This window comes from Hippocampus guttulatus, chromosome 4 (assembly GCF_054856545.1).
Source record: "Hippocampus guttulatus isolate MCC_2025c chromosome 4, RoL_Hgut_1.0, whole genome shotgun sequence".
Taxonomy (NCBI): Eukaryota; Metazoa; Chordata; class Actinopteri; order Syngnathiformes; family Syngnathidae; genus Hippocampus; species Hippocampus guttulatus.
This window is the reverse complement of record NC_141264.1, coordinates 21,114,653-21,134,398: the sequence shown is the minus strand read 5'-3', so window position 1 is coordinate 21,134,398 and position 19,746 is coordinate 21,114,653. Positions and strand designations below refer to the sequence as shown.

At 42.6% G+C, this 19,746-nt stretch overlaps 1 long non-coding RNA gene across 4 annotated transcripts in view; it reads right to left on the bottom strand.

Moving 5' to 3' along the window:
- The window catches only part of LOC147206537 (uncharacterized), a 132,374-nt gene that overhangs the window by 23,015 nt on the left and 89,613 nt on the right, over positions 1–19,746 (bottom strand). For 2 of the 4 annotated variants that reach the window (XR_015100751.1, XR_015100752.1), the window contains exon 1: positions 2,889–3,033. This is a non-coding gene — a long non-coding RNA (uncharacterized LOC147206537). Of the gene's footprint in view, positions 1–2,888; positions 3,226–11,211; positions 11,312–18,506; positions 18,602–19,746 lie in introns of those variants that run through there. The other 2 variants (XR_015100753.1, XR_015100754.1) reach the window with 2 other exon arrangements.

The window sequence follows — 19,746 nt, the reverse complement described above, 5'->3', positions numbered from 1 at the left end:
CCCACGTCACACCGTAAATTTTTGACAGTGAAACCGATGAACTAGGCCCACAAAATATCATGGGGTTCAACTTTTTTTTTTGTGGATTTTACACTTTGATACAGTATGTTTACATTTTTAACCAGAATTTAAAAAAAAACGTTTTGCCGTAATTTATCAAAAGTGAGCATTATCTGTGAAAAGAAAGTTTTTGTTATTATCCTCCTTTCGGCACACATTTAATTGTCATGATATCAAATTACAAGCATCTGTAGCCGTCGATATACAGTATGCCCCGGATTGAGAAAAAGAGTGCGAGGCAATAGATAGATGGGCTTTCATGCGGTAAACAAGTGTATAAAAAAAATGCAGTGTCTGTAAGGCTCATGTCAGATGCCTGTCAAAAAAAAAAAAAAAGAAGAGAGGGAGCCTTATCGGATGCTGGGGATCAGCAATAGTGGTGGCCACATCACGGCGACGTCTTCCACATGAGGGGGAAGGTGTTGTTGGGGCGGGGGGGGGGGGGCAACTCGAGGGTTTTTGTGAATTTATACAGGCGGATAGATAAAAATCAGGTTCATATTTCTCCAGCCAATAGTGCTGATGAAAGCGGGCCGAGAGAGAATTACACGGCAAGAGTTTGGTCAGCGCACCCGACGCCTTTCTAAAGCAGGGAATTGAAAAGGTAATGAGAAAAAGGCACGCCGCAGGTTGGCTCTGTTTAATAAGTCATCATGCCTCTCTATCTATTGTTACGTCGCATGCACACCCCACAACAGATTGCGGGACTTTCTTTGCCCCCCCCCGCCCCATCACCACCACCAACATACATCTGCAGCTTACAAATGAGCATGAGCATCATCCGAAACAAGAGCACAGGAGTAATGTTACCAGGAAAATGCGCAAAGTAAGTCACAATGTTAGCAGAATAAGGCCCATTAAAAAAAATAAAATAAAAAAATTAAAGCTTGTAATATAGGAAGGTAAAACAACAAAATATGAGGGAGAGTTTTAGGAGTAAGGTTGCATTTTTTTTTTTTTTTACAAAACCTAAAAATGGAGACTCTATTGATTCAATTCCACTGCAAAAAATATTTTTGATGATACCTTTTTTCAAAATTAATTATTGATTAAAACAAATATTTTTTGGGACTACACTCATTTTTATTGTATAACCTGGATTTTTGAGCCCCCCCTTAAAATTGTGAGAAATTGAGATAATTACTCTCAAAACATGAGAAGTGACTGTAACCTTAAACTATTCTAATTTCAAATTAAAATTCTGTGTATTCATGTTTACATGTCATTGCTCTTTTTCTTCTTATGGGATGGTCTCGAGATTTTACTGTGAGGCACAAGTATGGCTAAGACCTAGCAGCAGATGCATTCATTCAAAATATGAACCGTATCCATTTGTGTAGAATTTTCATAAGACAAAATAAATGCAATCCCCCCTGCACAAAATCTTAAAGTGAATTCAATATCTAAAGCTTTACGTCCGAAGCCCTAACTTATTGTGAATCTCGTGTGTGCAAAGGCCTTTCGCAATCCTTTTGCAATAAGGAGAACGGAACACGTCAGTGTTGTCACGTCGAATGCAGAGTGACGTAAACGGCGCCAGATGAACACGCTTGTCACCGCCGTGTTTTTTGCTCCTTTTGTAAAAGCGCTTCTTCATCTCGTCGCTCATCAGACAAACTGCCGGCACGCCACTGATCTCTTTTCTTCTCGCCGCAAATGATCTGTCTCCCGGTAAACTCCGCACATATGCAGAAATTAAATCTCTCCCCACCCACACCTCAAAAATAAAAAAACAAAAAGGAACCTGAAGGAAAATGAATTTCAATGCGAAGCCAGTGATGATGAATGAATAAAGCTCTCTGGTGACACTTGACACACATTTGATGAAAGGGAGAGTAAAAAGCAAAAAAAGAAAGAAAAAAAAAATCCAAACTAAAAATGACGACTTTTTTTGTGCGCGTATTTGTGTGTAATTACAGCCTGACACATATAATGGTCCATATTTCCCATTTTCGACAGCGCTCTTGTCAGAAGCGTCTTTTGTCTCTTTATCATGGCCTGTGGCTACGCGTGAAAACAACACGATTACCGCGCGCCGACCGGAACAGAGCATTTGTTGTACACTTGTACACTTCCATCTCGCGACGCCGGCCGCGTCGTCGCGCACTCTGATCGTCTCGCAGGGGCCGTCGCTGGGATTTCTCCAGCGGCGTTTTTTTTTTTGAAATGGAAATTGTCTGTGGGACGCCCTCCCCTCCCACCCCTGCCCCCTCCCCGCACGGCGGAGGTTGCCACATCTTCGGACCTGTGCTACCGCTGGCTGCTGACAGCTTCAATCAACTGGCAATTCCTTATAATGTGGCCTGATGATTAGCCTACTTAGCCTGGCCAATTTCAGCCTGCTGGAAGAATTTCTCCAAAGGCACTGATTGAGAGAGTCTAATTCCTGCTATTCGCAATGGGACTTAGGTCGTCGAAGCCATAACACGATAGAAAGGAAGTCCATTTTATTTACTGTTTAAAAGAAAAAGCACATCTCAAAGGGAGGGCTCCCAACGTGCTTCACACCGTTTAAAAAAAAAAAAAAATCAGAATCAAACAGACCAGAACAAAAGTGAAAGTCCTTACTGCACTGGAATTCCTCCCCAAAACAAACATGTGCTGACAATCAACTGACAACAGATCCACCGATGAAGAATTGAGGTCTGTGAGTGAGGGTAACGAATCTGAAAATGAGCCAGCGCACGGAGGACGGACGAGGAGTGATGTGACTCAACCTACGGGATCTAAAACAGATCGTCTCTCGGGAGGTTTTGGTGTCGCTTTTTTTTTGCTCTAAAATGAAGCAAAACCTGAGTAGGAAAAAGAAAGCCAAATAGGAATCCTACCTGTGAGGATACGCGGCTGATTTCACCATAGCACCCCTTCAACTAGTTTGATCAAAAGAAACCCTGAAAAGAAAAAAAAGAAAAAAGGTCGACTTTTTATAGGTGAACAAGTGGACACTGACCAGGACACTTGATACAAACCCGAGCCAAGTCTCAAAGTGTGAAGTGCGTTGAGCGAGTCGGGCGACGGAGGAGGAGGGGGGGCGGGTGGTGAAATCCGTCAACGTCCAATCTGGGATGTCTTTATTTGACACCGTCGGGGTTTTTGTCAGCTCTTTTGGCGAGGCCGTGCGGCCCCGCTGGTGTCCCTTTCACCCCTAAAAGGCAGCTGGGCCGTGACCCCCGGCTCCGCAGGGCCCTCAAAAAAGGCTCCCCCCTTGCCCTCCTACCGACGACATCCCATTCAACCCCCCCACCCCCGCTTGCCAGATAACTTTATTCATCCCGCGCACCGTAGTCGCCACATTCACGCCGATACAATGTGGACACTCGAGGGCATTCAGCTAAAGGGAAGAAGGGGAGGCGTTATGTCTTCATTTCTCGGTTTTGACAGCTAAGCGCAGAAGCGGCTCGGAAAGGAGCTATTTCTGCACGCCGACGTCGGGCGAGAAAGCGTCGAAAGCCATTTCAGTGGTGCTCGATTGGCCGAGTGGAGATGAAGGCAGCTGGCGGGGACAGTGGAGCTTATTTTCACCTGCCTAAGAGTGAGAGAAGCGGCGCTCGGACCACCCTGCTCTTCTCTCATCATTCATATTCAAGCCAGGGCCTCTTGACAAGTCTGCTGATCTCACTCAATGTTTTGTGATCGGGACAATACGCGTTCAGTGCGTGGGCAAAAAAAAAAAAAAAAACTCGCAGAGGCCCATCGCACTTCTTACCTCCTCGTCAAATGACGCACACCGGTCGAATATCAGAGACTAAAAATAATCGATGGAGTGTCCGTAATAGTCCGACGAATGTAAATGGAGCCAGAAAAAGCCTGTTTGCATTCGAAATGTTTCTGATGTTTCTGTTTTGGGATCAGCAATCGTAAGAAAAAACAAAAACCAGTGGATAACGGACGGCAGTTTTCTAACGTGGCGCCATGTGGTCAAGAATCCACCCCCCACCACCCAAATGTTTTTTTTTTCTTTTTTCTATCTGGATAAAAGCAGATAGAAAATGTCTCTGACTTCCTTTTCCACCACAAACAAACACTTTGATTTTGCAGATGGGAATTCTTGACTTGTTTCAACCCGGAGAGATCTGCTCATGATTTAACAAAACCCACCAAATGAGCCCCCTATAACCTCCCCCCCCCAAAAAAAACAATCTCAAGTCAGGATCATTCCACTGGTTTTCTGAAGTGCAAATCAAACTCAAATTTAATAATCGTCCGTAAAAAAAAAAGTGTGAATATTTGTGATGGAGCCTGGGGGCAGAAATTCCTTTTTTTTTTGGTGGGATGGGGGTGAGGGGCAGGGCAGGGGGGGGGGGATTTTGATATCCTAAAGGGAGGTTTATACATTAGCGCTGTAGTTGCAAAACACTGTTGATATTCAAATGATTATTGTGCAAAATCTGGGATAAGCTTCTGTGTGAGAGCCCTTCTAAGTGCCTACAACTATTGCTAATTCCCCTCACCATTGTGGGCCGAACAAAGGCCTTAATCCCATTTCACTTTTGCGGCGGGCCGCGGCTATTTTCCCTCTCGTAAACCAACAACACTCCCCCCAAGCCGGAGCTGAGAGGCTCTGAGAAAGGGGCCAGTGTGTGTATACTTCAAGGCCTTCTTTGTGTGTATGTGTGTGTGCGTGTGTGTGTGTGCGTGTGTGTGTGTGTGTGTGTGTGTGTGTATGTGTGTGTGCGTGTCCAACTTGGCTAGTGCTCCGCATAAACTTCTAAGTGGTCCCAGTAGACCACAAACACCTTTTGGCCAGAAAAATAAGCTAGCGCAAACTGTAAGAAGAAGTGGGAGGGAATCCAAACACTCTTAACCTACACAATGCGAGAAGAAAAAAATATCAGCTCTTTTCTGCGTAAGACCGCAAAGAGTTAAGTCGTCGCCACCCCCCCCCCCCCTTCCTTCAGGCACTTGTAAATGAATTTTCATTCTCCTGATAACAGATCTCTTTCTCTGCATTGTAAATGCTGGAATACATTATTTATAACGCGGCCGGTCCACTATCAAAGCGAGCCGAGCGGGAGGATTGGCTCGTTGTACTTTGTAGTTGAGCTCTCAGAGCGGCAGAGGAGAGCACTTTCTCCGGCTTTGACTTCATACTTTGTTATTCAACCCGCACTTCATCTGGATGATGTCATCCACACGGTATGTGCTCCTCCAGGACACGGACGATGAAGCGGCAGGGACACGACTTCAAATGGGACAGACACTTAAAATTAGCCAAGGAGGCATATGAATTATTAGACAATTATCGGAGGCCGTGTCTTCATTAACGGCTGCGAACAAATAAACGCCTGGCTTTCAGGAAAAACGTCATCAGGGGATGCCGGTGTGCGTCTGAAAATTTCTTGAGCAGCATAGTTGGTTTGGTTTTATCGCTTCAACAAGTTTTAGGGGCTTTACACTAGGCTAAAGTGAAGCTGCGCACATTTTGAGGCTTTTATGGGTATTCCACATTTTTAAAAATTGTATTATCTATATAGATTTTACGGTAGTCTTCATTTGCCCTGCGCAACATTTTTGGTGGTCCATGCCAGTCTTTCCTAACTTTTGAGGGCATTACGGTGATCTTCTTTTAACCTGCACAACTTTGGGGCGATTCAAAAAGGGTGATATAATAACCTATGCGACTTTTGGGAGATTTATGAAAGCCTTATTTGAACCTGTGCATCTTTTGAGGGATTGACTGCAGCCTTACTTGGAGCGACACAACTTTCGGGGGATTTTCAGCGCGGTCTTATTTGATCCTGCACACCTTTTTGGGCTTGACTTTAGTCTTATTTTAGCCTTCACAACTTTTGAGGGGCTCATGGTCGTCTCTCTTATCCTGTGCAACTTGTTTTTAGTCGGCTTATTTTGAGATGGCCAACTAATGGGGTGTGAAACAGGAGTCTGCAAAACTTGTTTTTTTTTTTTAAATAGGAGATTGATTTTCTACCTGCACATTTTTTAGTGGTTGTCTTAATTTAACCAGTCGAATAAATTACTTCAACTCTTCGAAATTTGGAGAGATTTACAGCCAGTTTATTTCGACCGATAAATCTTTGTTTGGGGGGCTGTGAAGGATTTAAGTTTTCTTTTAATCTGGACAATTTTTGGGAAAATTATGGGAGTCTTATTTTATCCTTCACGACTTTTGGGGATTAAGTCCTATTCCAACTTGAGAGGAATTCACGGTATTCCTGCTTTTAAACGGAGGTGGCCTAACAGAGAGATAGGGTGGTGGTCTATCAATCGAGAAGTCCAGGGTTCAATCCCCAGCCATGGCGACCTTGTCGAAGTGTCCTTGAGCAAGATACTGAACCCCCTGATGCTGCGTCATCAGTAGGTCAATGAGTAAAGTGCTTTCAGTATCAAAGGTAGAGAAGTGCTTAATAAGTGATAGCCCATTTACTTTTATGATTATCTTCTCATAGTCGCCTCCGTCTGAATTGACGCTCAGGACAGTGCAGTGAGCAGAACATAGTTTGAAGGAAGCTCCTTTCTTTTTAAATATCAGATGTTGACAAGACACCTAAGTTGATCTCATCAGAATTGTTGTGTGTACACAGCTACATGGCGGTGTCAGACCGCGTGCATGTGGGTCCGTGTTAGGTGGATTGGATCGGCATAGTAAAGACAAAGCAAGCCAGGCTTTTCTTTTTTTTCCTGCAGTAACCACCACAAGCGGTCTTCCTTTAATCTAAATCAATTAGACAGCCATGAAGGGCAATCAACTCGCAACTCCCATCAGCGTGCACAATACAGTGTAAAGAAATCCCAATTACATGCCAATGTCGACAAGCTGAGCCGCACTTGTGTCATGTTTGTGCCGTTGACTTGCCGTCATATAAAGAGGCTGTTTTTTTTTTTTTTGTCTTTTCTTTCATGAAAACATGCCCACCGGACCCCCACATCTGTTGTCCGAATAACCGCAGGGACGCTCTGAGGTGAGCGTAACCTTTGACATGCAACGCACACTCCTGCACCTTTGCTTGATGTTAATGGTTTGGAACATCCCAAGATAGCACCATGTGTCGATGTCCAAATCCAAGATGGCCTGTAATGTTATTTTTTTTCCCTCAGCCCGCCAATGACAGACAGAAAAGCTCTGGCATTTCTCGATCTAACTGCATCAGTCGCATATTTGTACAGAGAACCCCATAAGGCCTTTTCCACGGGGATGGAGGTATGGACTAAAAAAAAAAAAAAAAAAAAGTTGAACTCCAAATTTCAAGGCAGCAAAACTTTGCTAAAATTTGGAGTTGGGCATTTGAGCGGAATATTTGTGCAAACGGGCTTTACCCATTTCACAACAAAGAAATAAGAGGTTGTCCATTGCATGCCACCCACAACATAAAGATATGAGTAAAATAAGAAAGCAAATTGTTTTGGAGCCAACAACTTTCTTGTTTTGTTGAGCGAACTCATATGTTGACCTAAATGTCAAAGATTTATATTTGGGGGAGGATGGCGTGGGAGTGGCAAGTGACAGGCTGTTTTTTTGGAACCACAGGTTTGGATTGGATTGGATACAACTTTATTGTCAAATGTGCTGTACGTACAGCACAGATGAAATTTCTTCCCTCTCAACATAAAACAAGAGGTTATTGTAGCAACCTGCTAATTTCCCAGTTAGGCACACTTTTTGCTTGCTACCTCAAATTGGCAAAAAAGAAAACAGTTTAGAAAAAAAATGAATAATAAAATTTTAGAAAAATTTGAAAAAAATTACTGGTAAGTAGACCATTTTTTACGTGAAAAAAACGATTACTTGTTCCATAAGAAAAAAAAAACTAACTTTACTACTTCAGCCCATTTTAAATACCACATTATAATAACGTAAGTGAAATCCTTCACATCTAATCATCCTAATGACTTGAGGTGGGAACATGGGGAATCGCATGCATTATGTTTCAGGGATGAGAATGGAAATAACTCTCAAAATCTAGATTTAATTTCACAAAAGAAGTAGGCTACTTAGCGCCCAAGTAGCTTTACGGTCCTATGAAGGCATACACCGACATGATAACTTGCAATTTCAAGCCATTCATTCAAATAAAAATCTCTTATCAGGCTTGCGGAGGAATTAAACCATCAAAAAAAAAAAAAGTAAATTCAGTGTGTTCACCTCAGAGTTTAATGAATAAGAAGGAAGTTGCAAAACAATAGGCCCCCGCTGCATTTGAAATCTTAACCCCTTTCGCCCTCATTTGGAGAGCCGGGCGTATCTCCCGGCTGCACCGGTCTAATCTGTGGCACGTCCGTGTGACCAGGTGAGACATGGCGTTAATTCCAGATTGCACGGAGACCGGCGCAGACAGGTAGAGCGACGCCACGGGAGCCGGCGAGTGACCCCCCGGCAGGGATTGCGGGCGGGGTGTTAATTGGATAGGTGTGCGTTGGGACGCCACAACTCCTTCTAGACGAGCGCTCTTCTTCCGACATGCTCTGGATGCAACCGAGCAAATGATTTGTCTACTGAGAGTCACGTGACTTCTCTCCCGTTTGGTAGGCACATAAGAGGGGGGAGGGAGGGCAGCATGAGGGATGGGGAAAATGTTGTTTTTTTTTGCTTGGTGCTGCTACAATTCACTGGTCACGTGACGTTCCTCAAAAGCATCATAAACGTGTTTGAACGGAGCTTATTCGAGCTAGTGCTCGTTCCTTTATCGAGATTGTGAAAAGAGAGGCATCTATTTGTTTTTTACTTTCTTAAAGGGACGTTTGTTTAGAGGCCATTATTGAAGGAAACACGGTGATACGTTTCGGAAGTAGCACCGGTTACAATATCGCAGTTCCGAAGTGGGCTCGCAACATGCAGGATGTGTTACATTGGAGCGCAAATACCAAATGATAGTGCCCAAGTGAGCATGCTATGTAGCTTTAGCTTAGCTTTGTGAGAAAACAGGATCAAGATGGAATGCTGTCAAATGCACAGAGAAGGCATTGCATGCAAAACGTCAAGTCACATTGCCAAATCTTTGGCAGGATTGAATGCAACTCAAACTTTATTTAAACATACTGTATTCGTTCAGGTCATCTTACATTCGATAATAAGCCAAAGGATTTAATGACAGTACTGTATCTGCAAGCCAATTTTTTCTTTTTTGGGGGGGGGGGATATCATATCCAGAGAAAACAATAATTGTATTAAATAGAGCGCATTAAAAAAATTGACTCCATCCACTTCTACCTGGGAAATGGGAGTAGCTAATTAATTCAGATTTGTGGTAATTGATACATTCGTTAACATTTCATAAAGACTTAAACTGCAAGGTAAACAATTAAAAACTGCAAAACTCACCTCCTGCTTGCCAAATAGTGAGACGACTGAGTCTCTTAGCGGTAATTGGGACTAGCTAATTAAGCTACACTTTATAATAAACAATTGGTTTTATCAAGAGGTACTACATATTTGTCAACACTTTATTCTTGCCAAATAGTGCGCCCACTGATTTTGCATGGCTGTAAATGGGACTTCTGAATTGTGGTACAACACATTTGTCATACATTTTAAAAGGACCTAAACCTCAAAAAAGTGAGCCTACTGATTATGCCAACTGATTGTGTTGGTCACAAATGGGACCCACTATTTGTTGATAGTCAGGGTTCATTTGTAATGAGTATGTAAAATGCTTGATACATTTGTGAACACTTTATAAAGACCCTATGCTTGCCAAATAGTGAGCCTACTGAATTTACTAGCTATACCTGCTACTAATTGTTTATTCAATATCTCATGAGGGCTTTGTTAAAGGCTTTTATGGTAACTCTTCATAAAAATGTAGATGTAAAGCTTGCCAGATAGTGTCCATTTTTTTTCCTCTTTCTATTTTTCTAGCGAAATGATACACGGTGCGAAGCTTATTAACATTATTTTCAACACCAATAGATTGAATTTTTCAGTTTTTCTTCTCTCCCTCGACATTTTCCCACACTCGGGAGTGAGCAGGCATAACAACACTAAATACATAATTTAATATGGTGGCTATGGTGTGAATGAACGCTCTTTTGGCCGGCTTGTCAACGCGCTATAGATTTCTCAACAGCCGTGGACGAGGCTGCTGTGAGATGTCAGATTTGCGGTTGATATCTCTATCAAGCAAAAGGGGGCAAAATCTATTGTCGTTGCGGGGCGCGTGAGAGGGGATTTCCAAGCGGGCCGACTTAAAAAAAAAATCCCCAAAAACGACAACCACAATGTGCACGTTCGGCTAGATCAGTGCGGGGGGGATTTCGGGGTGCGTCGAGGGTGGGTACAACGCTCTTTGTGACACATGCAGCACGGACATAATGAATTATATTATAATTACAAAGCGCAGTCTGTAGAAGTGGACAATATAGATATTTGGCCAAGGGGGCGGAGTGTGCTGTTCCATAGAGACCGGCCCACTCCAGACTGCATTTCTATTGAGATCAATTTAACTAAGACACATCTCAATATGAATGAATGGGGCTTTGTTTGAGGAATAAAAACATTTGAACAGGGATGCCTCCTCCTTGTCATTTGTGCGGGGGGCTACATGGCCAGTTTTACACGGTGGAGGAAAAAAAAAACATTAGAGAACGGCTTTTCTATAAAAAATAAAAATAAAAACCTGCACATACATGTACAGGGTTCATTTCGCCCTCCTGTTATGCCACTGGAAAAATGGACCCACCTGTTACAAAGTTACAAAATGTTGAAAAAAAAGGATCTTAAACTTCTGCTGGCATTCATTTCAAAATATTGTCCTCATGCCTATTTCTCACACATGCACACTCATGCATGCACGAACGCACACACACACATACTGATTTTAACGCAGAAAAACACACCTTATTTTAAATCCAATTCAACCCCACAACCTGCCAATTTGTGAACACACAAAAGATGAGAACAGCAAGACAGACCTGATGCTTGCCAAAAAGTGATCACACATTCAAGGCTGGAATTGCATCGCGCTGTTCCAGTGACACAATTTTTTTGCTTGCAAGTGGCATAATTGCATCATGGACGTGTAAAGAGAAAACATCACACAGAGTCGGCCACCTTGGGACATCTTCAGACGATGCATAAGTATAAAAAGTCCCTTTAAATGTGGATACAAATCGGTACGTGTTGACTATGTGCCAATATGCATGCAGCGTAAACACACAGATCGATTTCAGCTCGACGTCCTTAAAATACAGTCATACCTTGACTTGCGAGTGCCCGCTGTCGCTTGATCGATTTCTGAAGTAGTTGCTGAATGACTCCTGCGGCTGGCCGCAAGCAGCTCAGGAGTAAGGGGCCATTCTGTAAAAACGTAGAAGTAACCAACCAGAAAAGAGTAAATGTCAATAATCAGTCACGAGAGTAACATGCACACAATTGTTTTGGATTTTCGCTTAACAAAATGCCCCAGTTTTGAAACCAGTTTCTTTCTTTATATTTTCCTTTAGTACCGTTATGTGCAAAAAAAACCCCAAAAAAAAACGAACAAAATAAATGAATAAATACCACCCCCAAAAGAAAAAAAAACAACAAAACAAAACTAATAGCCACTTCATAAGGCAGTTAAAACATCTAATGTGTAACAATTGGCCAGTCTCATTTACAGCTAAGAAAATCAATCGGTTCACTATTTGGCAAGGAATACTTCGAAGTCTTTATGATGCGTTAACAAATGTATCAATACTTATTGATTAACAATCAACAAATGGGTTTTTATCGCGAAGCATAAATAATTAGCTAGCCCCATTTACAGCAAGCAAAATCAGCAGGCTAACTATTTAGCAAGCATTCTGTGAATTTTGCAGTTCTCAATTATGAAGCAGTTTATTAAGTCATGTTTAAAGTGTGACCAAACATCCAAAATCCAAATAAAAATTCATCATCAAATAATTAGCTACTTCTATTTCAAGCCAGTGAAAACAGTAAGGCAAGTCTCACTGTTTGGCACGCATGAGGTGATTAAAATAAATACTAAATGAGGGTAGCTCAGTAATAAATAACTTTTCAGAGGAAACAATACAGCGGTGTAGCACTTGCCATTTAGTCGGCCCACTTACAGTTGAAAGCAATTAATGATTGTTAACGATGCAGTTAATACACAATTATTACACTTTTAAAAACAACTGAGAACGCAGGTATTAGGATACACTTATTGTTAAGTAGTCCTGATTTCAGAGTCATCAGAGAGGCTTGTGTTGCTTTTCTGTCTAGTGCGCCATGCTGAGATTGGGCCAAAAAAGCAGTGGGGAGGGGGAAAAAAACTGGCAAGCGGCTGAGCAGAGGAGGATTTGACGGCAAGGTGACAAAGAGTTCAAACAAAATGAGGCTTGTAGATTAGCGGCGCTCCACTCGGTGACAGGTGTCATCTCTGGGGGCAGTCTGTCACTCTGCAGCCTGCCACTCTTCATCCACAATCAAGCCAGAGAGGGTGAGGAAGGAAGCAAAGGAAGAGAGGAAGTGAGGAAATAAGGAAAGAGGAAGGAAGGAAGCATTAACAAAAGCTTATTGTAAAATTGAACAAAATTAGCTAGTCCCATTTGAAACTAGCACTATTTGGCAAGCACGAGGGAGACCTTACCGATCTTCTAGCATTTTTACAAAATTGAGGTTTTCAATGTCTGTATCAATGACATTTTTTTGAAGTAGTTCTTTTTTTCCCTTGAATTAAAAAAAAAGTTATAAAAGGGAACACATACAGTATTTTTAATGATCATCAAATGATTAGCGAGTCAAAATCAGTAGGCTCACTATTTGGCAAGGATAATGTGGATCTGCCTATAAGACAATTACATATGATTCACTTAAATATACATATATATGGTATATACACACACACACACACACATGTATATATACATATATATATATATCTTTTGTGTGTGTGTGTGTGTGTTAATCTGTTAGAGCTGTCTACTCATAGCCTTTGGCAGTCTGGTACTATCCAAGCAGAAAAGAAACACAGTGTCTACCGTTGAGGGCGGCGAAGGGCACACAGCATAGCAGCAACCATTTTGCCACCAGGGACGGAGAGATCACAAAACAAGTGAGCCAGCCAGACGGGAGCTATTGTTCTTTTGTGCACGGGCCTTGTGAGTTTTTGCCCAGACTATTAACAAGTCTGTGATACAGGAAGGTATTAAGCGGGACAGCTCGGAGGCAGCCATGCTGAGACCTGCCGCTCTCTACAACCATCTGCTCCACAGATTGCGGCGCGCCATGCTGCTGCCGGACCCTCCGGCTGAGTCCAAGTGGCCGGAGGGTCACTCGCTACTTCTTTATCTCTTCTCTTGTTGATTAAGGCTGGCCAGGTATCATCATCTGGGAAGGGTGACAAAGACAAGACCAAGAAAAGGAGCGAACGGCATGAAACATCTTCCGATGTTTGGTTTTGACAGATGAAGGATGCCCCCTATTGACTTTGTCAAGAAAGATCGAAACCCGCGACAAGAGAGAGAGCAGAATTCATGTCGAGGAGCTCACATTAGAAGGGAAATGGCGCACCAAAGGCGGAAGTAATGAGGAATTCACTTTTAAAATATTCATTGCACAGGTTGGGGAGGAAGGAGAGGTTACAGTGAGTATTTGGCACCTTCGCCAATGGTGAAACTCACTCTGAATAGCAAAGTGGGTGCGGCAGAATCAGACGTCTAATCAAATGAAGTGGTGGTCGCTGCCAGCCCACAGCATATAAAACATCCTCTTCAGATAAACTACGCTAGGCCGGAGACGATGTGTCTATGGACACCAAAAACTACTTCGGAGGTTACCAACAGGATTCTGCTAACATTAGAGGAAGTGTAGTTGGTTAATGGGCGGCCCGGTAGTCCAGTGGTTAGCACGTCGGCTTCACAGTGCAGAGGTACCGGGTTCAATTCCAGCTCCGGCCTCCCTGTGTGGAGTTTGCATGTTCTCCCCGGGCTTGCGTGGGTTTTCTCCGGGTGCTCCGGTTTCCTCCCACATTCCAAAAACATGCATGGCAGGCTGATTGGACGCTCTAAATTGTCCCTAGGTGTGAGTGTGGGCGTGAATGGTTGTTCGTCTCTGTGTGCCCTGCGATTGGCTGGCAACTGATTCAGGGTGTCCCCGCCTACTGCCCGAAGACGGCTGGGATAGGCTCCAGCACCCCCCGCGACCCTAGTGAGGATCAAGCGGTTCGGAAAATGGATGGATGGATAGTTGGTTAATGAGATACTAGGTTTTACACGAACATCCCTGCAAAATTACCCTCCACAGAATTGACACAGGTAATTAGTAGCAGGATTCGACAGTCATTAGGGTTACATAAAGGCGACATTGCGACTCAGTATCAGGATGAGCCTAAAATTAAAGTTAGTGTGCTTGGTTTTTGAGTTCATGGGACCACACAAACATTTTGTTCATTCGTAGGGTTATACAAAAACCACACAGGTTATTAGAAGCAGGACTAAGGTAAGCTTGGCTAATTTGGAGACGTAGCTGTCGTATTTTACACACAAATTACAGTTAGCTTGCAAATAGACAAACTGCTAGATAGATAGTTTGTGAACACAGGTTCCTTAGTAAGTCACAGATGATGTAAAAACAATGGTTGGTTAGTTGCTCAGTGAGTTAGGGGAATTACACGACTACAGTACATACCTGTAGGCAGTCAGTAATAGGAAATAGGAGAATGCTAAAACTTGGCTTGCTAGTAGTAGTAAGTAACACAAATACTACACACACAAAAGTAAATAAGACAACACAAACTGCTAAAACCTGACGCGCTACTTTGTTACTGCCTATGTGGAGTATTACACTCAAACTATATTGGCAGTATGTAGAATCCATTCATATATCAGCCAGTTAGTTTAGTTTGAGGAGTACGCTTACATTTAGTTAGTAAATGAGTAGAGAGACATGAAAATTACACGAGTTAGTAGTAGGATTACAAAAAAAATTAATAAATAGTGAGGAAGTAGGACTACACAACAATATCAAGTTAGAAACAGATTATGCTAACATTTATACATTAGTTGGTTACTTAGTAGGGTTACACGATATCAGTAGATAGTAGCAAAAATTTGCTAAAACTACGATTAGGTAGCGAGTAGGATCACACACAAAAACTACAGTTGTAGTTAGTAGCGGGAAGACACTGAAACTAGAGTTAGTTGGTTTATTAGTGTGTTGACAGGACTACTCAAAGAATAGTATGCAGGACTAAGTTCATTATTTGGTGAGGAAGTGCGATTGCACAAAATGATAAGATGGAAAGGATTCTGCAAAAACTACACTTGGTGAGTTGGGTTACACAAAAATGACTTGAATTGTATTTCCTTTCAATAAATGGAATAAACTCAGCAGTCAGGCACAGAGGCTCTGGGGGTCTGGGGGGTAGTAAAGGGACCACCCCCGGGCACAGTTGTGCCGGAGTGAGTAATGAGGCGGGCTGTTTCCAGCACGGCTGATGGAGGCGTCCATTAACAGGCATGCTTCAGGGTATCTCGAGGCTGCCCAATGGAAATGAGATCTGAAAGAAGCATGTAGAATGTGTTGTCACATCCAAGTGACACTTATTAGATTGATTTCCTCCTCATTGTTGCTGACCACCTCTGGGTAAATCCAGTATCTGGTGCGCACACCTTTGTTGTTTGACTCGTTGATAGTTATTAGGAGTTGATTTCCAGAAATATCAACATCTCGTATAATAAATACTTTGTGAGTGCGATAAGTTCACGACTCTTATCAGTGCTATTTTGATTTAAGAGTTATTGTTACGAGCACGCTTCAGATATGCCACCGTTTGAGTGAAGTGAAATAAAAGATTGAAGGAAAATAAGGTAATGTGTAATACCCTCGCATGCGGGCAAGGAGAGCCACAGTCGGCGATGCGCTTTTTAGCCATTTATTTAAACTCGACAAACAGCCAAGACACAAAGACAAACTGAGAATACAAGAGCTGCTGAAAGCCACAGTTCGTGACCAGATGCTCCCTCGCAAATTAAGCGCCCAACATAACTTAAGCTTTTGTGACTCTATTTTGGTAGAATGGCGCCTGTGCGCTCAACCTAAAAACCTGAAACCTGCGTAACTTTATTTGAGTCTAGTTTACTTTGTTGAGCCTCGCTGGGAGTTCCAGCGAATGGAGTTGCCTTGCCCCCGACTCATTTGACAATTTGGTAACAGAAAATATAGTCAGCGCACAGCGTAAAAACGGGCACGTTGTCATTTTTGTGCCAGGGGGTTTGCTTCAGCCTGTTTGTGAATTTGGTAGATGCGCAACACCTCACTGCATGTTCCGGTCGTAGCCCCCGGCGCATCTGCAAATCTGGTTCCAAAAGATAGTCTACGTTTGAAACTATAAACCAGTTTATTTCTGTAAATGTTGTCATGTTGTGTTATGTTTGATCAAAAACAGTGCTATTTTTCTTCACTTAAAAAACCCCCAACAAAAATGGCCTAAAATGGATCCATCCATCAGTCATCGATCCATACAACATCAAATGTTCTCAAAATTAAAAAATGACCAATTATTGAGAGACTTTCTCTTTAGGCATATTTAATTACTTGCAGTTGAATTTGAAATTTGACAAGTCCCCTGCCCTGTATATTACCCGCCACGGTCTTTCAAAAAACACATTATTTCTCAATCTCGCAAGAATCCAGAGCGGACTATCTAGACGAGTTGGTCGTCTTCAGGCCTTTATGACTGGATATTAGCGGGTGGACGACTAACATCACAGCACAATTATGTTTCCCTCCACCTGACAGCGTTGAGCCCATATCGTATTTTAGCGGCATGTCTGCCATATGGACGGCTTTAGGAAGGGTGAGTGGCACCTCATTTCACACAGCCTAATGGCTTGACACCAAGAGCACACAGTGGAGCTTCCCTTCATTTTTGCGCTCTAAGTTTGATGAGACACAAGGATTACCACTTGATTGAAAGTCACTGTGAGCTGCCTCCTATCACAGCGGCGTTTTGAACTTCTCATTGACGCCTTCATTTTATTAATGAAGGCGTGAAGTCAACTCACCTGAGGAGGTTTGCGTGAATTTTGGACGCACTAGATAAGTCAAAGATACTGACAAGACAGATCTGACGCTGACATGCCCAAATACTGTGCAGTGCCATTTTTCATTATCATTAAAGTCTTTGCTCACAAAGTTACTAGTTTCATTCTGAAAGTATGAATTGCTTTTTCACGGGTATATCACTTTTATTCTTTAAAATAGAACAATTTGTTCCTGATCATTTCAATCTTGAAAATCTATAACTTCCTAATCTAAATGAGATCCAAGCTTTTTTTTTTTTTTTTTTTTTGAGAATAAGACTTTATTCTCGTACGATTGGGATTTTAGTCTAAAATCTATTTTTTTATTTAATTTGAAAATACGGTTTTTAAGATTTTTTTTCTTGAAACTATAGGACTTTGTTCAAGATAAAAACTTAACCTTGAAAATATGCAACACCTTTTAAACATTTTAAATATATTTTATTTGGAAAATGAATTGAAACTTAAATATATAATACACAATTTTATGAAAGCAAGATTACGATGTTGGGAATCATCCAACTTTGTTGTCTTTGTGACTTTCATTTTGAAAACATACAACCTGTTGTCTCAATGCATTAGTTTTGTCTCCAAAATACAGGACTACACTTTAGTCGCTTAAGATTAGGACTTTCTTTTCTTTCCAAGATGGTGCCCATAACTCCTTCGTACTTTTCTTATCTTTCCGATTTTTTTCAACGCTGTTATAAAAAATACAGTTGTCATCATGGTGGTTTTGTTAGATAAAATCCGCATAATTATATAGATCGTACAAAAAAAAAATCACCATGCATCGCATTGACGGTCTCAGAAAAATAAAGCAAAACAGCATCTGCCTAATAATTTAGAAAGCATTCCTGACGATCACCTCAATAGTTTTTTTTTTTTTAAATTCAATGAGAACCCACAAAGGGGACTGAATGTATCTCCTGCATGTGACAGACGAGGCGGCCCTCCGGCTTAGTTGTCACAAAACCAGCAACCAGTCAGAGCTCGTCAGGTCGTCGTCGTGGCATAATTGTGTTGTGACACCTTGAACCCGCCACGGGTTGTGCGGCGTGCTAATTTTCTGATAGCACGCCGCGTGGGCTGCTGGAATCACAGCTATGATGGGTGTAATTTGTGCTGTGAGGGGGTGCGGGAGGGGTGAGGGGCGTGGGGGGCATCAACAGGATAAATACAAATTAAAATTGATGCGGGTATTTGAGTAGTTTGCGTTAGGGGGAGGCCGTGCGGCTATTTGGTCCCTCCATTACACGGCAGGGCCCTGGAGGCAAAGATGTGCTGCAGCATGTGATCACAGGCTTGATAAAAAAGCTTAGAAAGCACCTGCTTTCATGGGCGCCTCTTTGAAAGCGCTGCATGGCGACATGTCAAGGCTGTTAGCCTCCAGAATAAACACGGTGGAACAACTGTATGAAGAATTGTCCATGTATCAAACAATGCGTGTGGACTAAGTGTGTGTGTGAGTGAGTGTGTAGTACCGGCTCACGGAGCCAAAAGGGGCATCCTGCCGGACTGGTCTCACCGCGTCTCCGCCCGCCAGTTCAAGAGCTCTTCATGACACACTCCTGATCGTCTGGGGGGTGGGGGGCGAGGGGAAAGTAACAATGACAAGCACGCCGTGTCCACGTAACCTTTCCGAAGCTTCGGTCGCCGATGACCGAGAGCGCGGCCGGATCAAAGATGAATGCAAAAAGTGTTTCCCTCAGCAGGCCACATCATTTGGTGGGACTGATAAATTTGCAAATGGAGGAAAGCCAAATATGAGTCGATGTTTTGGTTATCTGGCAAAGAAAATGGAATTGTCCCAGGGCTTCATACACTCAGAATTTAAGAGTCAATCACCGATCAGCAGGTTCACGAAAAACAACAAAATGATAGCCGATCGCCGATGCGATCCGAAGATGGACGGATTCATCCAAACTATTGAAATAATGTTTTTTTACCGTACAGTCGAGCCCCGCTGTTCAAGTGGGATTGGGACCGTCCCAGCCTACGAATTGCTGTATAATACTGACGGCCATTGAAAAGCACTTGGGCGGGAATCAATTAAAACCTGAAGATTCTCTAAAAACGCTGATAAAGATTCAATACACGGAAAATGAGGAGGAAACCGATATTTTTTTAAATATTGGAAAACAATGAAAAGAAAATCTAAAAATGTACTGTATTTGCTGAGAAAACCTTGGATTTTCAACGATGGCACCACAGAATGGCCCTGGATTGAAATACATTGCGATTGCTCTTCTGTATTATTTTGCGCATCTCATCAATAACTTTTTTTTTTTACATTATTCTTACTTATTGTGAAGCCCTTGCATGTCGCAAGGGAGTTTTCACTGAAGCTGCTGTTGTCCGCAGCTCGCATCCAGACATTCACACGCCGCCCAAACATCAAATGCCACCTTGTGAGCCTGAAACCCGGTCCCTGCGATGAACGGGGCTCAGCGATTTGAGTCCAAACATTCCAAACAGCTCCACGGATCCGCCGCCGGGTGAGTGTTTGCACAGAGCCGGAGGAATGGAGCTTGACAGGCTCATCAGTGACGCGCTTGTCGCAATCCACTGATATAATAATTATAGCGTCCCCCGTCTTTAGTGGAGGTTGATTGTTCTTGCTGTGAGCTAACACACTTAATTGTACTATGCAAATGAGAGCAATTACAAAGCTTTTAGGTGGAGCGATGACAGCTGAGCTTGGTTTTCCACCGAGGCCTCGCC